General features: G+C 37.9%; 1 protein-coding gene across 8 annotated transcripts in view; it reads right to left on the bottom strand.

The window, feature by feature from the left end:
- The window catches only part of tmem74 (transmembrane protein 74), a 78,064-nt gene that overhangs the window by 35,276 nt on the left and 22,800 nt on the right, over window positions 1–19,988 (bottom strand). For 5 of the 8 annotated variants that reach the window (XM_081387875.1, XM_081387874.1, XM_081387872.1 and 2 more), the window contains one exon: window positions 18,659–18,813. The exons of the other annotated variants lie outside the window; for them this stretch is intronic. The gene's annotated coding sequence lies outside the window, so the exon portion shown is untranslated. The remainder of the gene's footprint in view (window positions 1–18,658; window positions 18,814–19,988) is intronic. 8 annotated transcript variants of the gene reach the window in all.

The following is a 19,988-nucleotide window of genomic DNA, read 5'->3' as shown; positions in this document are numbered from 1 at the left end:
TAAATATCCCCAACTGAGCAAGCCAAAGGCAACAGTGGCAAGGAACCGAAAAACTCCATCAGGTGACCTAATGGAGAAAAAAAAAAACCTTGGGAGAACCCAGGCTCAGTCGGGGGCCAGTTCTCCTCTGGCGTTTATATGCTAGAGGTCGGATTTAACTGTAAGATAAAAAAAAAAGCTAGAGGTCGGATTTAACTGTAAGATTAAAAGTATTATATGAATGCCTGGCTGAAGAGATGCGTCTTTAATCTAGTTTTAAACTGGGAGAGCGAGTCTGAGCAACGAACAGTATCCGGAAGACTATTCCAGAGTTTTGGTGCTAAATGTGAAAATGCTCTCCCTCCTTTGGTGGATCTGGATATCCTAGGTATGACCAAAAGCCTCGAATTTAGTGACCTTAAAGAGCGCGATGGATTACAAAAATTCTCTGATGACACTGCTTTAGTGGGTCTACTTAATCAGGATGATGATCTTGCCTATAGAAGGGAGGTGCAGTCTTTTTACAACTGGTGTGAGACAAATTTTTTGAAATTGAACGTAGGGAAAACTAAGGAACTTGTGATTGATTTTAGAAAGAAAAAAGAGAAGGTCCTTCCAGTTACAATTAATGGTCAGGTGATTGAAATTGTGAAGTCATATAAATATTTAGGTGTCTATGTGGATGACAAACTAAACTGGAAAGAGAATACTAATGTTTTAATGAAGAAGGCTCAGTCGAGACTTTTCTTTTTGAGAAAACTCAGATCATTCAACATAAGCACAAAGTTCTTAAATGTTTTTTATCAAGGGATTTTAGCCAGTGTTCTTTTCTATGCTGTACTTGTCTGGGGGGGCAGTATATCTGCTGAGGACAAAAATAGGATAAATAAGCTAATCAAGAGAGCAGGTTCAGTTATTGGTCTTAATCCAGATGTTTTAGAGATTACTGTTGAGAAGAGGATTAGTTCCAAATTAAAAATGGTCCTGCTTTCTGAAGGCCATCCACTGCACAATTTGTTTAAAGGACTCAGAAGCTCTTTTAGTGAGCGACTGATAATGCCACGGTGCTCTAGTGAGCGCATGAGAAGGTCTTTTGTTCCAGCAGCGGTCAGATTTTTTAACCAACATTGCTGATTGTTGAGTATTATTCTTGTCTCTTAAAGTGTTGTTTTTAGTATTTTTTAGTATTTGTTGATTGTGAAAATGAATCTCTCAAATTGTGTCTTGTAATCAGCGCTTAGGCTAGTAGTCGTCTATTAATCCAGAATTATGTACTTGTCTGTTAGTTGTGTATCGTGTTTGATGGCTGTATGGTTGGTAGCAAATTAGTTTCCCTACTGGGATTAATAAAGTTTTTCAATTCAATTATAGGGCGATAGAAGATCCGTTAAATAGACTGGAGCTAAGCCGTTTAGGGCTTTATAAGTCAGTAGCAATACCTTGTAATTAATACGGGACTTTATAGGTAACCAATGTAGTGATGATAAAATCGGTGTTATATGATCATATTTTCTTGATCTAGTTAGAACTCTAGCGGCGGCATTTTGGACTAACTGTAGCTTGTTTATTGAGGATGCAGGACAACCGGCTAATAACGCATTACAGTAATCTAGTCTCGAAGTCATGAATGCATGAACTAACTTTTCTGCATCAGAAACAGATAGCATATTACGTAGCTTAGCAATGTTTCTAAGGTGGAAAAAGGCTGTTCTTGTTACATATGAAATATGATTTTCAAAAGACAGGTTGCAGTCTAATATAACACCCAGGTCTTTTACTGTAGAGGATGAAGTAACAGGACATCCTACTATGTTAAAGTTGTATTGTGAGAGGTTTTGTGGGTGGTTTTTTTTTTAACCGATAAGTAGTACCTCTGTCTTGTCTGGATTTAATAAAAGAAAATTACGCGTCATCCAATCTTTTATATCTTTAACACACTCTGTCAATTTGGATAATTTAGCGTTTTCATCCGGCCGTGATGAAATATAGATTTGAGTGTCATCAGCATAACAATGGAAACTAATTCCATGTTTCCTTATAATATTTCCAAGTGGCAGCATATATATTGAGAATAATAGAGGGCCTAACACAGATCCCTGCGGCACTCCATAGTTTACTGGAGTTATGATAGATTTTTCTCCATTTATTTTAGAAAGAATCGTTTTCAGAGGCGAATTCTCCGTTTGCGTGTAAACGAAGGGCACAAACGAAGGGAAATGTCTCAGTTTTTCAAAATAGCCATGTACGTGTAAACGGGGCCTCAGTTAAGGAGCAATAGTTAAGAATCTGGCAACATGAAAATCAAGACTTCCTGAGATTGCAACACATATGTTTCGAATTTGCTCTGGCTTTATTCCTTAACATTTGAGAAAGGCACAATCAGGGATTTAATTTTGACTTTTGATTATGGAGTGTTTCCAAAATGCACTTTACAATCTTAAGACTGTGAGACTTTACACTCTTCCACAAAACCCTCCACATTAATGTGAGGGGCAAAACAAGGAGACAGCATATCTCCAAAGAAGCGATTCAACACTGCCCTCAAGGAAGTCTTTCAACAACTGGACAGGAAGATGGCATCAACATCACTGATGAAAGACAATCTAACGATTTTCTGATGGCATTTTTGGAGAAACAACAGAAGTCGAAGAGAAGCTGAACCAATTGGACCAAGAAAGTGAAAAGGATGGACTCCAAATAAGCCGATCAAAGACAATATGGATGAAAAACCACCAGGTCAAGAATGGCTCCATCCAGATCAGATCTTAAAAGATCAAAGAAGTCAATAGTTACACCAACCTGGGCCAAGAAATTACAATGGGACACACCAACAGCAATGAGCTATCTCGCTGACAGAAAGCAGCATGACGAAAGTTATTCTATCATCGGCGAGGTGATCACCACCAACGAGCCAAACCTTCAAGCCCATCTCTTCAGTACCACCATACTACTAGCAATGCTATAGTGAGATGTGGTCTTTAACCAAATCAGATTAACAGAAAATTGCTGTAACTGAAAGAGCAATGGAGCGAAGTATGCCCAAAGTCACACGAAGAGACAAAATCACAAACAAATGTTTGCGGGAGGTGTCAATGTGTCAAAGATGCGTTCACAGAGGCAGCAAGGAAAAAGCTATGATGGCATGTGGCTTGGATAGAGGATGAATGATGGATGCAGAAAGTGACAACCCGCTACTCCTATGAGGTGAAGCAACTACTCGATCGCCCACCAACTCAATGCCCCCAAAAAATTATATTGATAAGGCAATGTAAAGGCCTGTTCACGCCGGGACGAATTTCGCGCACGATATTCGCCAACGTTTAACGCCTCGTGACTAAACAAAGGGCGCCAATGTGAGTGTGCACACCGACGCAAAAAACGCCACGCGTAAAAGCGTCATTTTTTTAAAAACGCCTCGGGTTCGTTTTTTTGGTTCGACGCGCCGTGTCATCCGACCAATGAGATTGGCGCTTTTGCTCACGTGCCTGGAGCTTCTGAAGTTACAGTAAAACACAACTTGGGGGCGCTCAAACACAAAACGGTCTTGCCGAGCACACATACGTAACGGCGAAGAAGATATATGCCGAGTAACGTCTAAACACTGCCGGGAAGAAATAAGACGAGGAAGATGCAAGGCAAGATGAATGTAGAGCTGCTGGTCTCGTTGGTGATCGGAACATAAAGAACTATGACAAACGCGACAGCGACTACAAAAATCTTGATAAAAGAGAACTGTTATGGAGTGGTATTAAGCGCCATCTAATGTCAGGGAATGAATTTGCATGTTCACTCGGCTCATCGTCAGCGAAAATCGCTTGGGTGTGAACACAAAAAACGTGTTGAAAAACGCTGGCGAATAACGCGCGCCGATATTCGTCCCGTTGTGTACGGGCCTTAATACTTACATTCATATAAAAATGCACTGATCATTTTTGATGTAATTAAATAATCTACTCACACTAATGTTGTTACAAACCTGTTCTTTCTTACTTTATTCTGTTGAACAACTATTCTTTTAAATTTATTTGAGCTAAAACTCCCTCTCTCTGTGTGTGTGTATATACATGCTGGAAAGCTGTTCAGATTGTTTAGGCTCAAAATATCCATAATTATCAAATTATCCCAAGGATACACAGAAAACAGAAAGAAAAAACACCACGTTTATATGGTCACTGTTGTGTTGAGGTAGCACTTCCTGCAGGACCATGCAATTGTGATGAATTGTGCTTCCTCTCACTGGGAACATTGAAGTGCTTTTGCAGTGCTGTGATGTTATGACAAGTGAAAGAAAGATTTTTTTTTAAAGAAGCGGATAGGCAACAATGGTAGGAGGTCGATGCAGTTTTCTACACTTCCATAATGGAGATTTTTCCCTCAAGGCAGGTTAGACAAACCTGAATGTAAAAAGTAAACAGAGAACTTTATCTCTGTGGGTGGTGCATCTTTACAACATTGGCAATAATAGCCCGGCAGGTTCCTTTCATCCTCCTAATGATGTTCAGAATATTCGGACTCTCTTATTGTGATTAAGAATGGTTAATGGATGCCCGAGTCACACCACTGGGAGGAGAGCACACATTCTCCTCACACAGCCCGTCAAAAACACAGAGCGCACACAAAAGGACTCATCAAAGCCGTACTGATAAACTAGAAGAAAAAAAGGAAAAGAAAACTGCATGCACCCACAACGCAAGAAGGCTTTTTTGTTCATTTATTTTATTTATTCATTTTTTATTCGTCAAAAAAAGTTTCCAGTTGCAAGGGGTTCATAAATGCACAGCTGACTGACAGTAGTGCAAAAGAGTGCAAAACATTGGAAATATTACCGAAAATAATCCATAGTCAGGGACATTGTTTGTTCATATTGGCTAGAGTGCCTGTTTTGTGATGATCCATAACGGTTAAAGGCCACATTTAAGTGTTAAAGTGCTTTTCAGAGCATATTTGTCATGTTCATTAACTATTCAGTGGGCATTACATAGTTTCTGCTGTCAGCCAATAGTCTAATCGTGCCTTTTGTACAGTATAAAATTACATGAAAATCTCAAAGTACAAATTCATAAATCACAATGCTGGGAAAGATCAGCTCTCCAAACAAACACTGGCACATTTATGACACCACATCACCCACAGTGTCGCCAGGACAAATACAGTAGCCATCAAGTTAGCTGAAGTGTGTCATTTCTGCTCCACTTGCATCAAGCAGAACTGCAGAAATAATAATGGTTTCACAAACACTCCCCCATTTAGTATTGGCCAGACAAACAGATGACTAGAAATGGATAACTTAGAATAATCTACTCATTTTCATGTTGTTCCAAACCTGTATGACTCTCTGTATTTTGAATAATGTTCTGGTCATTCTTTTCCATGCAATCAACAAATGGGCACTGGAGTTTAAAGGGATACTTTACCGATAAGCATTAAGCTTTGTATCAGTAGAAACCCGGTAGTATTTTTGAATGACCATGCTTCCCTCCCTCATTTCCCCCAGAGACGAGAGATTTCTGTATTTTGTGTCTGGAAAAATATCATCATTGGAGGCTTTTTTGGCCAGAGGCTAGAGACTACAGCCAGTAGTAGGAGCTGGTTCTGCATGTTTTCAACCCGCCCATAGGGAGTGGAATCTCACTCAAAGAATGTACAAATACTGTCAGCCATCTTTTTTTAAGCCAAGCTAACAGGCTCTTGCTCTGTGGAGAAAGGCTAACCACGATGGCGGAAGGTAGTTTTGAAGATGATATGGCAGAAGGGGATTTTGAAGATCTGGTGCGTGAATCCGATGCTCGTGGCGACCTGTACGCGCCGTATATTAATTTATCAACTAACTTATCAACTAATTAATTTATCAACTAACTCGTCACGGAGACTCAGGATAAAATGGCGTCTTTTCAGTTTCGAGTCAACTAGTAGCCCAGTTGTATAATTTCTTCCGATACTGCCCTCTGTAACCGGTAGGCGTGGCTTGGGAGTGGCCTCGTAGGGCAGCAAAGCAAGTGCATTCTGGGAGTTGTTTTTTTTCCTCCACATGAGCCAAAAATACATTTTCTGTTTTTTCTCAGTCTAGAAGGCACCAACTTCTAAAATAATTTCACATTTCTACTACATAAATGACCCAATTTAAATACACATTCATCTTTCCAGTGGTGAAATATCCCTTTAAAGCTTCAAAAAAGTGCAAAAGCATAAAAAAAATATCATAAAAGTAGTTTGTTATATTCCAAGTCTTCTGAAGCCATGCACTATGAATAGAGTGAAATTTAAGTCTTTATTCAAAAAATTGTCCTTCCAGTGAGTTGAAATTTAGATCTGAATCAGTCCAATTCATGAAGGAACCAGCTTTGTGAATCAGATAACCAGTAAGATCTGATTCATTCACAACAAACATTCTCTATTTCTCTCAGAATCAAGGCAAGAAGAGCTAGAGCGGATAACTAGAACACATGACTTTTGAATTTGTCAGTCTTTTCCTCCACCAAGTTATCATACGGCATCAGATATAGACTTTTAATATAGTACAAGGGTCATACTGACCATTTTTACAATAATTTTGTGCTGCTTTTAGTCATTTTAACCCAAATAGTGATTCACTTCACCTAAGTACAGATTCAGGCCATGGCATTCCTTAAAAAAATGCACCTTTTGTGTCAACATAAGAAAGTCATGCTGGTTTGGAATAACATGAGAGTGAGTAAATAATGACAGAACTGTCATTTTTCAGTGAACTATTCCTTTAAATAATTTTAAAGATGAGGTTTAAAGATGCCACAGTGCTTCACTGTAGGAAGGCTGAATCACAAAAGAGTTTTGCCAGGTTTTAGATTCTTTCCAACACTGATCACTCCCACTCTGAACAGAACCGTTTTTTGACCACCCCTTAAAACACAGAACAAATCCAGCACAATGCCAAATCGACCTCTAAAGCCTTCTGCTAAGCGCAGGATGTGGGCACCCTTGTTTTTGTCACTCTGCCACAGTGCTGTAAAATGTCAGGCCTATCAGAATCAATGTTAGCTGTCTGTGTGCCACTACTCTCCGCCGTTTCCATCAGAAATCAGTTGAGCAGAGTCTACCCATCACCATCATAATAACTACGGCAATGATTTTGACCCCACATCACTGAAGAAAGAAGAAAGCATAAAAAGAAAAGAAAAGGATATAATATAATGTCATGTTGCCGTGGGTCCGGCACTGTAATTGTCTAATCACATTTTAATTGAAAAAAAAAAGAGAGAAAAAAATAACAATGTGTCCATATCGTGTGTACCTTGGACGGCTGCATTAAGATCATGGGATCTCATTACACATAATCCATTTTAATTCCACCTCCCCCATTCTCCCTCTCCATCTCTTAATAGTGCATTCATATGATCAAATAAAAGAGTATCAGTGAGTGTGGTGGGTGAGTGGCCTTCATCAACTCTGTGTGGGGGAGATGTGCTTTTGAGAGGATGAGGATGACAGCATTAAATGTTAATGGACTGGGAAAGGAGCAGAGGTGGGCTGCTGATCAGCCTCTCGGAGAAGTACACGCATCAGGACACAGCTGCAAGAGACAACAGTGCTGGACCAGCAGGCCTGCTCTTACATTGCCACTCAACTCAGAATTAAACGCATTAACAAGTGGCCATGAAATCGCAATATTTGTTTATCAAGTGTGTATCTGAAAGAGCAGATTAACCGTTGCTGCTTAGTTCATTAATGAAAGAAATATTTAACAAGGCAAACTTAATAATTAAAAATGGAACAGGTGTCAAAATTATGTTTAGCAAGTTTCACTTTCATGGACTTTTAGTTTGTTTATCATCAGTTTTTCTTTGTTTAGCTTTCCCGCCACTCTTCAGTTGTCATGGTTACTGAGTATGATTAGTCATTCTGTTCAGCTGTTCGTCATTAATCACCCTTGTTTGCCTTACTAAGTTGCTGTGTTTTCAGTTCTCATTTGTCTGGTCATGTTAATGCTTAGGTTGTGTTTGTTTGTCTGCTTAGTTGACTCATGTGGATTATTAAAGACTTTCTGAACCTTCTTCATTCGATGCTCTCTACAACACAGCGTGACAACAGGTGCACAATTACTTAAGCTTCATATGCGCTAAAAGATTCAGAGGAAAAAGAGTCCAAATACTCTGGTTTCTCAGATGTTTCATCATCTTTTAAAATAGCTGCTATAACCCCAATTCTTTATAGATCTGGTGCAGACCCTAACAAATTAGATCATTTCCATCATGTCTCAAATCTTTCTTTTATTTCTAAAATTCTTGAAAAGGCAGTGGCAGCACAGGTTCATGCACTTGTATGAGTGTTTTCAGTCAGGGTTTCGCTCTAAGTACGGAAACCGTCTTAGAGAGAGTAACTAATGATCTGTTAATGGCTGCTGATGGCAGGTCCTTATCTTTTCTTGTTTTGCTTGCTTTGGGTGCAGCTTTTGACACCATTTCACACAGTATTCTGTTGAACTGTTTATACGCTATTGGTATCACTGGTATTCCTTTTGCCTGGTTCACTTCATACCTATCAAACCGTACAGTTAGTACAACTAATAAAATTGCATTCCTAACCTTCTTCTGTTAGCTGTGGTGTCCCCCAAGGTTCTGTCCAAGGTCCCCTATTGTTCCTAATTTACCTTCTCCAACTTGGTAATATTTTCTCCAAATTCGGTATTAAATTCCACTGTTACGCTGATGATACACAGCTTTACACAGCTCCCCTGCCTGTCTTACCAACTGCCTTCACGAAATAATGGTATGCTTTCTCAAACTTAATGACAGTAAGACTGAAGTCCTCATTGGCACTATTTTCTCTAGGTCCTGCAATTTTTCTTTATTCATTGACGGTTCTTCCGTTTTTCCTTCCCATCAGGTTAGGAACTTGGGGGTTATCTTCGACAGCACCCTTTCATTTGAAGCTCACATTAATAACATAACCAGGTCTTGTACTCACTCCGCATAGTTCTGCTATTTGCTTGTCACCTCTCGTGTTGACTACTGTAATTCTCTTTTATCTTTTTTACCACACAAATCTCTTCACAAACTCCAACTGCAGAATTCTGCTGCTCGTATCATAACCCGGACTCCATCTATACAACATATTACCCTATCACTTCAACAGCTTCATTGGCTTCCTATCAAATTCCAGATTGAGGGAATAGACATTTCCCTCCCCCGGAAATGAACATTTCTTAGAATTAATAAACAATTAACACTAAGTGTTCACGGGATATACAGGTTGATAGATTGTAATATTAATTTTACTACATTAAATTAATTCTATTAACTCATCCAAATATTCATAATCAATTATTACAAGTTATGATTTATTATTCATATTTCTTTAGAGCTAATTTGCTACAGTGCACAGAAAAGCAAAAAAGCAAAACAAATTAAAGGATGTTGCTTAATTTTAAGAAATTAAATTTTAAATATATTAAATTAACTGATAAAAAAAACATGCGTAAGAGCAAAAAAACAAAGAAAACATATCAAGGGCAAAATGTTGCTTAATTTTAGATGATACAAATAAAATATATATTAAAATTGCACATTTGTTTACCAAAGTACATTTACTTGAAGCCTCAAGCATCATCTCATAGATGTGAGCAGAAAACAAAACATGTCTTGAGAGATGCAAAATATAGGCTTTTGAATAAACATGGCTCCAGGGATTACACAGTTACTGAGTTTAGCAGATGGCTACAGAGGAAAAATTGAAACGAGTCACAAATAGCAAACAATTCCCCTGCAATGTCTCAGAGGTTTCGCCTGGTTTGTTTCTTTCTTTATTCTTTTATTTTGCATTTGCATGAGCCTCCGTGACTTCAGCTTAATGTGTGTGAGCATGTGTAAAAGAGGGAAGCTGTGTAAAGGGTTTATGTTAATATCCTCAATACTTCACCCAAAAATGAAAGTTTAGTTATCATTTATTCACTTTATGTTGTCTTATGTTCCGGGATTAGGTGCATGGACCACCCAAGTGGGCTAACGCCACCCTGGCTCATATGTCCAAACCAAACACCTTAATGACTTTCAGTTACTTCAATTATCAAACATACAGTGAGTGCACAGGTTTTTGTTTGGAAGCACTATCTGTATTTAACTACACCCATTTGTGTTTAAAACAGCAGGACTGCAAATTTGGTTTGTACTTTGGTTATTTGTTCTTTCAAAGTCTTATCTGCTCAGTAATCCAACTAGAAGAGAGCAGCTAAATTGTGTCTGTTTTCTCAGGTGAGCTTGTTTTGTTTTTGCGGTCTGGCAGTGTTTCCTGACAGATAGCAAACCCTTAAGCATCCATCTGGAGTTGAAACTTGATATGTTAGGTAAGCTTCCAACATCCTCGATAACAAACCAAAGGAAACAAACTAGGCTACAACCATACTCAAACATAAATCTGATGGCATCCTTAAAGGGATAGTCCACCCAAAAATTAAACTTGTCATCATTTACTCATCATCTTTCTTCTGCAGAACACAAAATTATATTTTGAATAATGTTAGTAAGAAAACAGTTTCGGTTCCCATTGACTTCCATTATATGTACAAAAAATATAATGGAAGTCAATGGGAACCAGAACTGTTCGGTATACAAACATTCTACAAAATATCTTTTGAGCTCTGCAGAAGAAAGAAAATCATGCAGGTTTGGAATGACATGAGGGTGAGTAAATGATGACTGATTTTTTTTTTTTTTTTGTTCATTTTTGGGTGGACTATCCCTTTAAATCTATAAGCAAAGCCCTGTGCAGTATAATTTTGTGCTCATCTTTGGAACTGCTCTTGACAATTAAGCACTTTTAAAAATGGATCACGTTCCTGGATGCGGATTGGTCAATACATTGGTCCAACCATGTTAAAATTATAGCATTGTTATGCGTTTTGTGGAACTGATTGCTCTATAAATCCTTATGTTTTTCACTCTCGTTTTGGTCTTTGTTTGTTATCTTGTGTGTGACACAATCTCACATTCTGTTGTTGTTGTTCTAATGCCAATAACTAGCCTGGCAAGCCAGACCTACATCAAGATGTTAGGTCTGGCAACTCACCATTGTCAATCCGAGGGGCGGGATAAACGGCTGTCTTTCAAATTCGCTCTGCATGCAATAGGACAGCGCTTCAACCAACCAGAGTATTTTCCCAACAGCGGAGCTAGTTGATAGATTAAAGGGATAGTTCACTTTGAAATTAAATTAAAGACATTTATTAATAAAGACATTCGTTCCAATGAACTGCCGTAGCCAAGGCGACATCTAGTGTATATATATCTATGCACCAGTCTGCGCACACGTCACACAGCAGGAAGCGCGCGCGCCCTCAGATCACTTGGACGTGGCTGTGTTACAAGAGGTATAAACGATATAAATACTGTTCGTTTTCTCACACAAACCGCTCGTTTCGTGTCTTAGGCCATCAATGTGTACTTGCGATGGGGAATTGTTTAATTTGGACGATGGGGAATTGTTTTAATTTGGACTCTGTGCATGCTCTTTGAGACAGTGACCATAGACCTGCATTATATGACTGAAAGACAAGAACGATTTGACCTAAAAATATCAAAATTGAAACTACTGTGGAAAAAAAGACACCTACATCTTGGATGCCCTTGAGGTAAGCTAAAACATACCAAAATTTTATTTCAAAGTGAACAATCCCTTTAAACTTTTGCCGTATCTGGCCGGCAAAACTACGAACACATCTTCCTGTTTTAAGAATGACTTAAGTGCCGTTCTTTGTTCGTTTCTCAAAGAAAAGCTTAACTCCAAGTCCTCCAGAGTCACGGACAAAGCCGATTCAAAAGACCGCTGTTCGCCAGCAGCAGCTCTTCTTTGTTTTCAAGTAGCAGGGAATTCACGTGGAACCGTCAAAACTCTGTCGTCATTATGTAAAGCCCGCCCACCGAATCTATACACGATGTGATTGGCCTGTCTAGAGTTTGGTTTTTCCAGCTCGAAAGTCAACGGAGAGTTGCTAGACTACCCTGGCTGCAAATTTTTTTTTGCTGCCGCTAGGGTGTGTCTAGATTTCTAGGCTAGCCTATAACTATTCATCAAGAGAATACTTATAACAATGGGTAATTAGACTAATTTAGACTAAGATAATAACTCAAAGGTAATAAAAGCACAGAAATCTAAACACAAGAAAAAAAATCAGCCACACTGTTTGCCATAAATGTCTGCTGAAATTCACGTTATCCCTGGCATCTACGTTCCCTCTTATTTATTTTTTTCATTACACACAGCTTTCTTAATAAAAGGGAGAGAAAGAGAGAAAGCGAGCGAAACTGAAATGAATTGTGGTGAGCAAAAGAGCCGAAGGAAGAGAGAGAAAACGGGGTAAAATGTAAAAGCTTTTTGTGGAATTTCACACAAGTGAAAGCTTTGAGTGCAATGAAACATACTAATGTCACCATTGAACGGAACAATATTCTCTTACATAAGAAAAAAACTGAGATATACAGTTATTTTGGTTGTGTTAAAACAATCAATGGTCATTGGATGCCAATCAAATGAAACGTTGACAAAAAAAGCGTCTGCCTCATCTAGAATCAAGGACGTACTGAAGTTTGTTTTGGCGGAGGCTTTTGTTTACATCATCTGTTCTTTGTCATCAGAAGAGGCTTAATCTCCCAATTTGAGTGGGAGTGCCGACGGCATTAAGCAGGATCAAGTGGCTGAATCAGAATCACAGGGGGTTTAGGGCCTTCTTGCTAAAATGTGCCATCCACTCTAGAACAATGAACAGGAAGATTATCACTCTAAACCTGTATGAAAAGCTCTCTCAAACAAAGGAAGATCAATAACAAGTTCACCTGAATGAAAACAAATGATAAAGTGACATATGAATGAGGAGCATTTGCACTTATAAATAGGATCGGAAGATCAGAAATAAAAGTTTTAAAAGGATAGAATGTGGCAATAATTGAATGAAATCATGAACATAAATATCACACAAGAAATTACACTAATTTCTTATTATTATTTGAAATAAAAGGTGTAAATTTTAGATTTAATTTTTTAAACTTAAGATTGTATCATTCATACGTAATAACTAAATCTTAAATCCAAGCTCAAGTTCAAATCCACGGCATGTTTAGTCTCAAAAATTGAGCATTTTAAATAAACTCTAAGATAGGCACATACCATATTATAAATAAACTAAATAATCACTGTAGCTACAGAACCGCACAGGATTTTGTATAAATACAGTGTTCGCCCACACAGTTGTTTGGCAAGTCACCAGTTTTTAGGGGTTTTTTTGGTAAATCAATACAATGTGGAAAACTTAAAGGTTAATTCGAGCAGAGATCACATATTAGCATAAAGCTATTACTGAGCTAATTAACCAAATGCTCCTAAACGGCAAACAATTCTGGATGCTGTTTTAATTATACAATTGTTGAAATTTTGTTCAAGTGAAAACATGTTTATTTAAAGTTCACCCAAAAAAATTATGTCGTCATTTACTCACCCTTCATGTCGTTCCAAACCCGTAAGACACAAACACAAATGAAGATCTTTTAAATGAAATGTGAGAGATTTCTGTCCCTCCATTGACAGCTACGCAACTACCATTTTGACATCAAGGTGAGTAAATAACGACAGAATTAACCCTCACTGTTGGAACAGTAGGTACTGTATTGGTAGTACTTGAATGCATTTTCTGTTATAAAAAATAGTTATGTGAAGTTCCTAAACATAATTTCAGGAGGAGTGAACCCATCTAATCTTTAAAAGAACTGCTGGAGCATATAAGCAGCCGCTCACCTTGCTCCGGCATCTGTTTTGGCAACTCCTGAGTGTCACTGCCACAGTAGTGACTCTCTCGTGACTCCAAGTTGATAAATGTAACAGCAAAATGTGAGAGTGCTTCCAGAGTAAAGCAACTGAAATTCTCCTCCAAGCCACAGCCACAACAGCGCCCCATTCAAACTTCCACCAGAGTCCAACTACTATTGTCCCTAGTCTTGTATCTTCGACGCTGATTCTCCTTACTCCTTTGGGGCGGTCTTCCTTACTTTAAAACTGAATCTTCCATGGCATCTACTGCCAAAAGCATTGATCGTGTCTATTCCAGCTTGCTGTCATATATCTAATTCACACTTTTTGGGGGGTATATCTAAGCTCGAGTTGAAGCTGCTTCCTTGAGCCTTTCCACTGTGGACAGGGAGCCAAATACATTTAAACTTAATAGCATAAAGGTTATACAAGCAAACAAACTCGAGAAGTGAAGTTCCTAAACGTAATTTCGAATATCGTTCAATAAACTGCCGGAGCATATAAGCAGCCACTCACCTTGCTCCAGCATCCCTCCACCTCCACCACCATAATTTAGGCATCTTGTTACCAGACTCATCTTCCAAGCATTAATAGTCCCACTGGGGAGTATATCTAAGCTTGAGTTGAAGCTGCTTCCTCGAGCCCCTTCACTGCGGACAGCAAGCCAAATACGCTTTACCTTAAAAGCTTAAAGATTATATGGGCAAACGAACTTGTGAAAAATGTATTGTATACAAAAAGTCATTGAATATGAACACAGTTCTTTCAGAATTCCTATGCTTAATTGTAGAGATGCACCGATCGACCAGCCAGGGACTAGAATCTGACGATTTTCCGCATGATCGGACCGGACCGGTGACCGGCCGGTAAGTCTCACGTCTTTCCGGTTCCGAGCCGGTCCGTTTTGTTGCCAGCGGGAAATAACTTCAGCTGCGCGTTCTCGTTCTCTTCTCTCAGATGACGAAGTGACAGACACCCGCCTCCTCTCACTCACTCATCTCATGCGCTCCAGTTAAATAGTGCTTGTATTGCACATAATTTTACTAATTCCCGCAGTTTTCACACTCACACCAAAAGATAAGTAGCGAGCACAAGCCAGCTCCCAGTCTCAAGCAGCTTATGAGTCGCAAGTGCCAAAAAGAGTGGCTCAAAGGGATAGTTCACTTTGAAATTAATTTGATATGTTTTAGCTTACCTCAAGGGCATCCAAGATGTAGGTGTCTTTGTTTCCGCAGTAGTTTCAATTTTGATATTTTTAGGTCAAACCGTTCTTGTCTGTCAGTCATATAATGCAGGTCGATGGTCACTGTCTCAAAACACAAGCACAGAGTCCAAATTAAAACAATTCCCCATCGTCCAAATTAAACAATTCCCCATCATAAGTACACACTGACGGCCTAAGACACGAAACGAGCGGTTTGTGTGAGAAAACGAACAGTATTTATATCGTTGTTATCTCTTGAAAACAGCACACGTCTAAATGATCTGACGGCGCGGGCGGGTATAGATGTATACACAGATGTCGCCTTGGCTACTGCAGTTCATTAGAACGAAACCGTAGCCAAGGCGACATCTGTGTATACATCTATACCCGCCCGCGCCGTCAGATCATTTGGACGTGTGCTGTGTTACAAGAGGTAAAAACGATATGAATACTGTTCATTTTCACACACAAACCGCTCGTTTCGTGTCTTAGGCCATCAATGTGTACTTATGATGGGGAATTGTTTAATTTGGACGATGGGGAATTGTTTTAATTTGGACTCTGTGCTTGTGTTTTGAGACAGTGACCATCGACCTGCATTATATGACTGACAGACAAGAACGGTCTGACCTAAAAATATCCAAATTGAAACTACTGCGGAAAAAAAGACACCTACATCTTGGATGCCCTTGAGGTAAGCTAAAACATACCAAAATTTATTTTCAAAGTGAACTATCCCTTTAAACGGTCAAATACACACAAAATTATGTCAAAATGCCACCTTGGCGAGTATTCAGTTGAACACAGTCAGTTTTGGAACCTAATTAGTTGAGAAAGATAAAGCAAGTTTTGTAACAGTATATTAAATCTGAGCATAAACTCTTAAAGTGACAGCAGTCTAATAAACATGCTGCTGTCTGTCATGTTCATCAAAGAACAAAAGACAAAGAAAATCACTGTCTGCTCTTGACTGAATAACTTTTTAAACTAATTGTAAGCATTAATCTGTATTTATTTATTTTTTACAATGAGGACAATCCAGTGTTATTTTGCATTTGATTATTTGACAATGTGCAGCAAGACAGTAAGAACGGACTTATGGACTATCACACAAATTTATGAGCATACGGTGACTAGGATGGGCCAGTTAGTCCTTTCTGATGTCACTCACCCATTGTGTACTGAACTTCAACTGCTTCCTTCAGGACGGAGACTTAAACTCCCCTTGTGCAAATCAAATAGATATAAGAATTCCTTTATACCTGCTGCAATTAGGTTTTTAAATGATTTATTATAAATGTGTGTTATTTTTTGTGTGTGTTGTGTTGCTATATGTATACTGCTGTCTAAAGAATCGCCTTTAAGGACAATAAAGTTAAATCCATCAATTGAGAGAGAATTAGGGGTCTATTTTCTCATCGGTCAATAAAGCCAGGTGCGTTTCTGAGTAAACAACCATAAATATCAGCATGAATTTAACACCACCACATGATCTATTTTCCAGCAAGTTGTAAAAGCTCTTGCTAAGGTTGTCTATTTGTATGCAAGTTGTTTTTAAAAACATATTTTTAAAACAAAAACAAAAAAGTTGTTATAAAACATATTTACAGACAGATATGGAGCTGTAGAGCAATTAAACTGACAATTTACTGACACTGCTCTACTGTTCATGATTTCTCTTGCTTAAACCTGCTAATAATCATCTGTGGCCTTTCTGATAATATATTCAAATACATTCATATAAAATGTTTCCCTTTTGAAGACATTTATTGATTAAAACTGCATTAATCAGATTGGACAGTTAAAAGTATCATGACCTAGCTAAGATGTAATTAGTAACAAATTGATCCAGCAACCGTGACTAAAAATACAAATCACTGTACCATGTCTTCATCTGTCCTCAGGTACCCTGGCTTTCAAGACCAATCAGCATCAAACACAAACGTGGAACAATCGCTTTGACTGTATTTTAATGAACTAGCCACAGAGGAGAGATCAATTTTGATGTACTTTCTTCTGGAGACTGAAAGTCACTGAGTTTTGGTCAGACCTTATAATGTAAGACATCATATCCTCCATTAGCCATTTGCAAGCAGAGCACTAGAGGATTAATGGCAGCGGCTCACTAAAAAAGCAGAAAAATATGAAGGATGGACAGTACAAATATATAATATAATATAATATAATATAATATAATATAATATAATATAATATAATATAATATAATATAAAAAACTGTCACTGTTTGGATTTAAATAGGCAAATAGTCTATGACTGGATTATTATTTCTATGATTATTATGTTTCTAGAATGTTATATGTTTGGGGACAGTTATTTTAACCCTAATTGATGAATTGTATAGCATTTCATTTTCTTAAACAACCATGTAGGAAGACACATCAAGGCCATTTTCCAGGATGACAAATTCAAGATTCATCAGGCTTAAATTTTCACACATAAATTGGCACCTGTCAGTCCACACCTTAAATTCATTGAAAGTCTTGACTCTAACATTGTCAATACAAGATTCAGATCAAAAATGTATGCACCTCTTGATGGAAATAACATTTATTTCCATCAAGAGATGCATCAATAAAAAAAAAAGAAATGTTCCCAAACAAATAAAATACTAGAATAATATCACAGCAATAATGATCCAATCATAGACTTTAAGTATATGCCTATAAATCCTTCAGTTTTTTATTTATTTTTTGGCCAGGCAGTGTAATATAATATAATAAAAAGGCTATATGCAGCAAGACATTTTAAATTGCCAAATGTATACAATTACTACTGTATACTATACAGAATGACATGCAGTGTGGAAAATAGCAACCTACCAACCCAAAAGATTATTTACATTCTTATTCTTTCTGTCAGGACCAATAGATTGTGATCTGTGTGGCTTGGATTTTGCCGCATTAGGCTAGATTTACCGTGACAGTAGTTCATGTTTGTTTAAGAAATATTACGTCAAAGATTTCCTGTCCTGGGTTGTTTATGGTGCGATATCAGACGAGCAGCTCAATAGCACCGCAGCACTTTGTGAATGATAAGGGCTGTTAAGATTATGACGACAATTGGAAAATTGTCCAGACATGCTTCACAGTAAACAGCTTTATATAATGTCTAGTCTATTCTGAGATGCTGCATTCTTTTAGTAATGTTTTCCTAATTGCTAATGATAGATTGTATGTATCTGCTAACAGTGCTGATGATTTTGCCGCTGCTGTGCGTGTATCGGATGTACACCTTTTCCAGACTAAGAGATAACTAATCGATACAGCAAACTAAATGAGGGGACCATTGAATGTCGGGCCGTGCTTCCAGATGGCTAATGTTTACTTCCTCCATCTCTTAACCCGCTCTTATTAAAACATTCTCTCGTAACGTGGCCTCCGGATGGCAGCTGCGAGGAAGACAGGTGGCATTTATAGCATAAATATCATGGCATCTTTGTGATATTAGCCTGATTGTGAGCATCAAGCCACCATTTGGTTTAAGAGCAACGATTAGTGCAACAATCGACACATGAGCAGAACACACAAGGAAATATATGGCCCATCAGTTTGTTTGTTCATGCTGAAATGGTCGCATTCAAATTCACTTAAAATGTACAATTGCAGACCCTTTACTGATATGACCTTGCGAAACATTAAAAGAAATATTGAAGTAAAAAAAAATACAGAGAAAATTGAAAGCACTCACAGTATTTCGTGTCCTCTTTCTTGACTCTCTCTTAACCCTGGTGAATTGTACAAACAGCCCAGCCTTTTCTTTGTGCGATCACATGGACAGACATTAGAGAAATAGCGCTGTATCCATGTAGCCGATCCTCCAAATAGATGTTTTCATGAGTAGAACTTTACAGAAGACAGGAGGAAAGATGAATAAAGCAGAAGCATCTCATCAAGCATCTCTTAACATGAAAAGATGGTGGCCTTTTGGGAAATTCAACATTTCACTACCTAGTAATTGTTTTCTGTCTCAATCTCTACATTGGAGCTCACAAATTATATAAAATGTGGCATTTAAAATCAAATTTAAACCAAACCTGAAGCTTTAAAGTGATGTGAAGAAATGATACATAAATAAAAAATATTTAAGATTCTGCAATATTTTAGGTCACTAATGAAACGCACTGATCATGTGAACTTCTTAGTACAGACGTCAGATATTCATGCTTCCACTGAACCTAAAGATGCTCCTCGGATCATTCTCAAATCATGCTGGAGAACATGATCATCAGGTCATGATCCTTCAGACCCATATAATCATAAGAAGTCACCATAAGCCATGGCTTGGAAAAAAAAAGATTATGACACAAATCCTATTCAAAAGTTAACGCCGGCGACTTCAATGTATTTTTTTTTTTTTCTTTCTTGCACAAAATGTGTAGTGGGAAGCTTAGGATACAGTTTGCTCTTTTCAGCCTGTTGAATGGCTCTATTATAAATGGCACATTCAGTCAAAGGCTCTTCCAAATAGTCCTTATCTCCCAGTTTCAGCCTGCTGTCCATAATATAAGCCGTCATTTCACAAGGAGCTTTGCAGTGCTTCAAGATAAGGCAAATGCTGGGCCTAGAACCTTCTCTCGAATCCATTTTGCATAAAAATGAACTGGAAGTCAGAACCATGGCAGATATCCATGTCACTCAGAGGTGTCATTCAATCTTGGAGTAAAATAGCCACTGCGACTGTGATTTTCTCATAATTAGACAACGAAGATGATCCATTTGGCAGAGGATTTCAAGTGAGCATCGGGTGCACAACACATTTACAGTAACAAAACTTTGTGTTCAAAACAACTCATTTTCTTTTTTCCTGTAAAATATCAAAACATCCTTAAAACAAGATCAAATTACTTGAGAATCAAATGTGCATAATATCTTAAGACTGAATTTCTGAGAATATTTCTTCACTGATTAGCCTACTGATTATGCATTTATTTTTTTAAGCATAAATGTAACAATTTGTAAAAAAAAATGTATATATTTAAACACATATGGATAAAAACAAAATCAACATATATTGTAGT

Source organism: Scardinius erythrophthalmus (assembly GCF_964197995.2).
Source record: "Scardinius erythrophthalmus genome assembly, chromosome: 16".
In the NCBI taxonomy this organism is placed as follows: Eukaryota; Metazoa; Chordata; class Actinopteri; order Cypriniformes; family Leuciscidae; genus Scardinius; species Scardinius erythrophthalmus.
The sequence above is the reverse complement of the archived record's forward strand: the minus strand, read 5'-3'. Positions and strand labels throughout refer to the sequence as shown.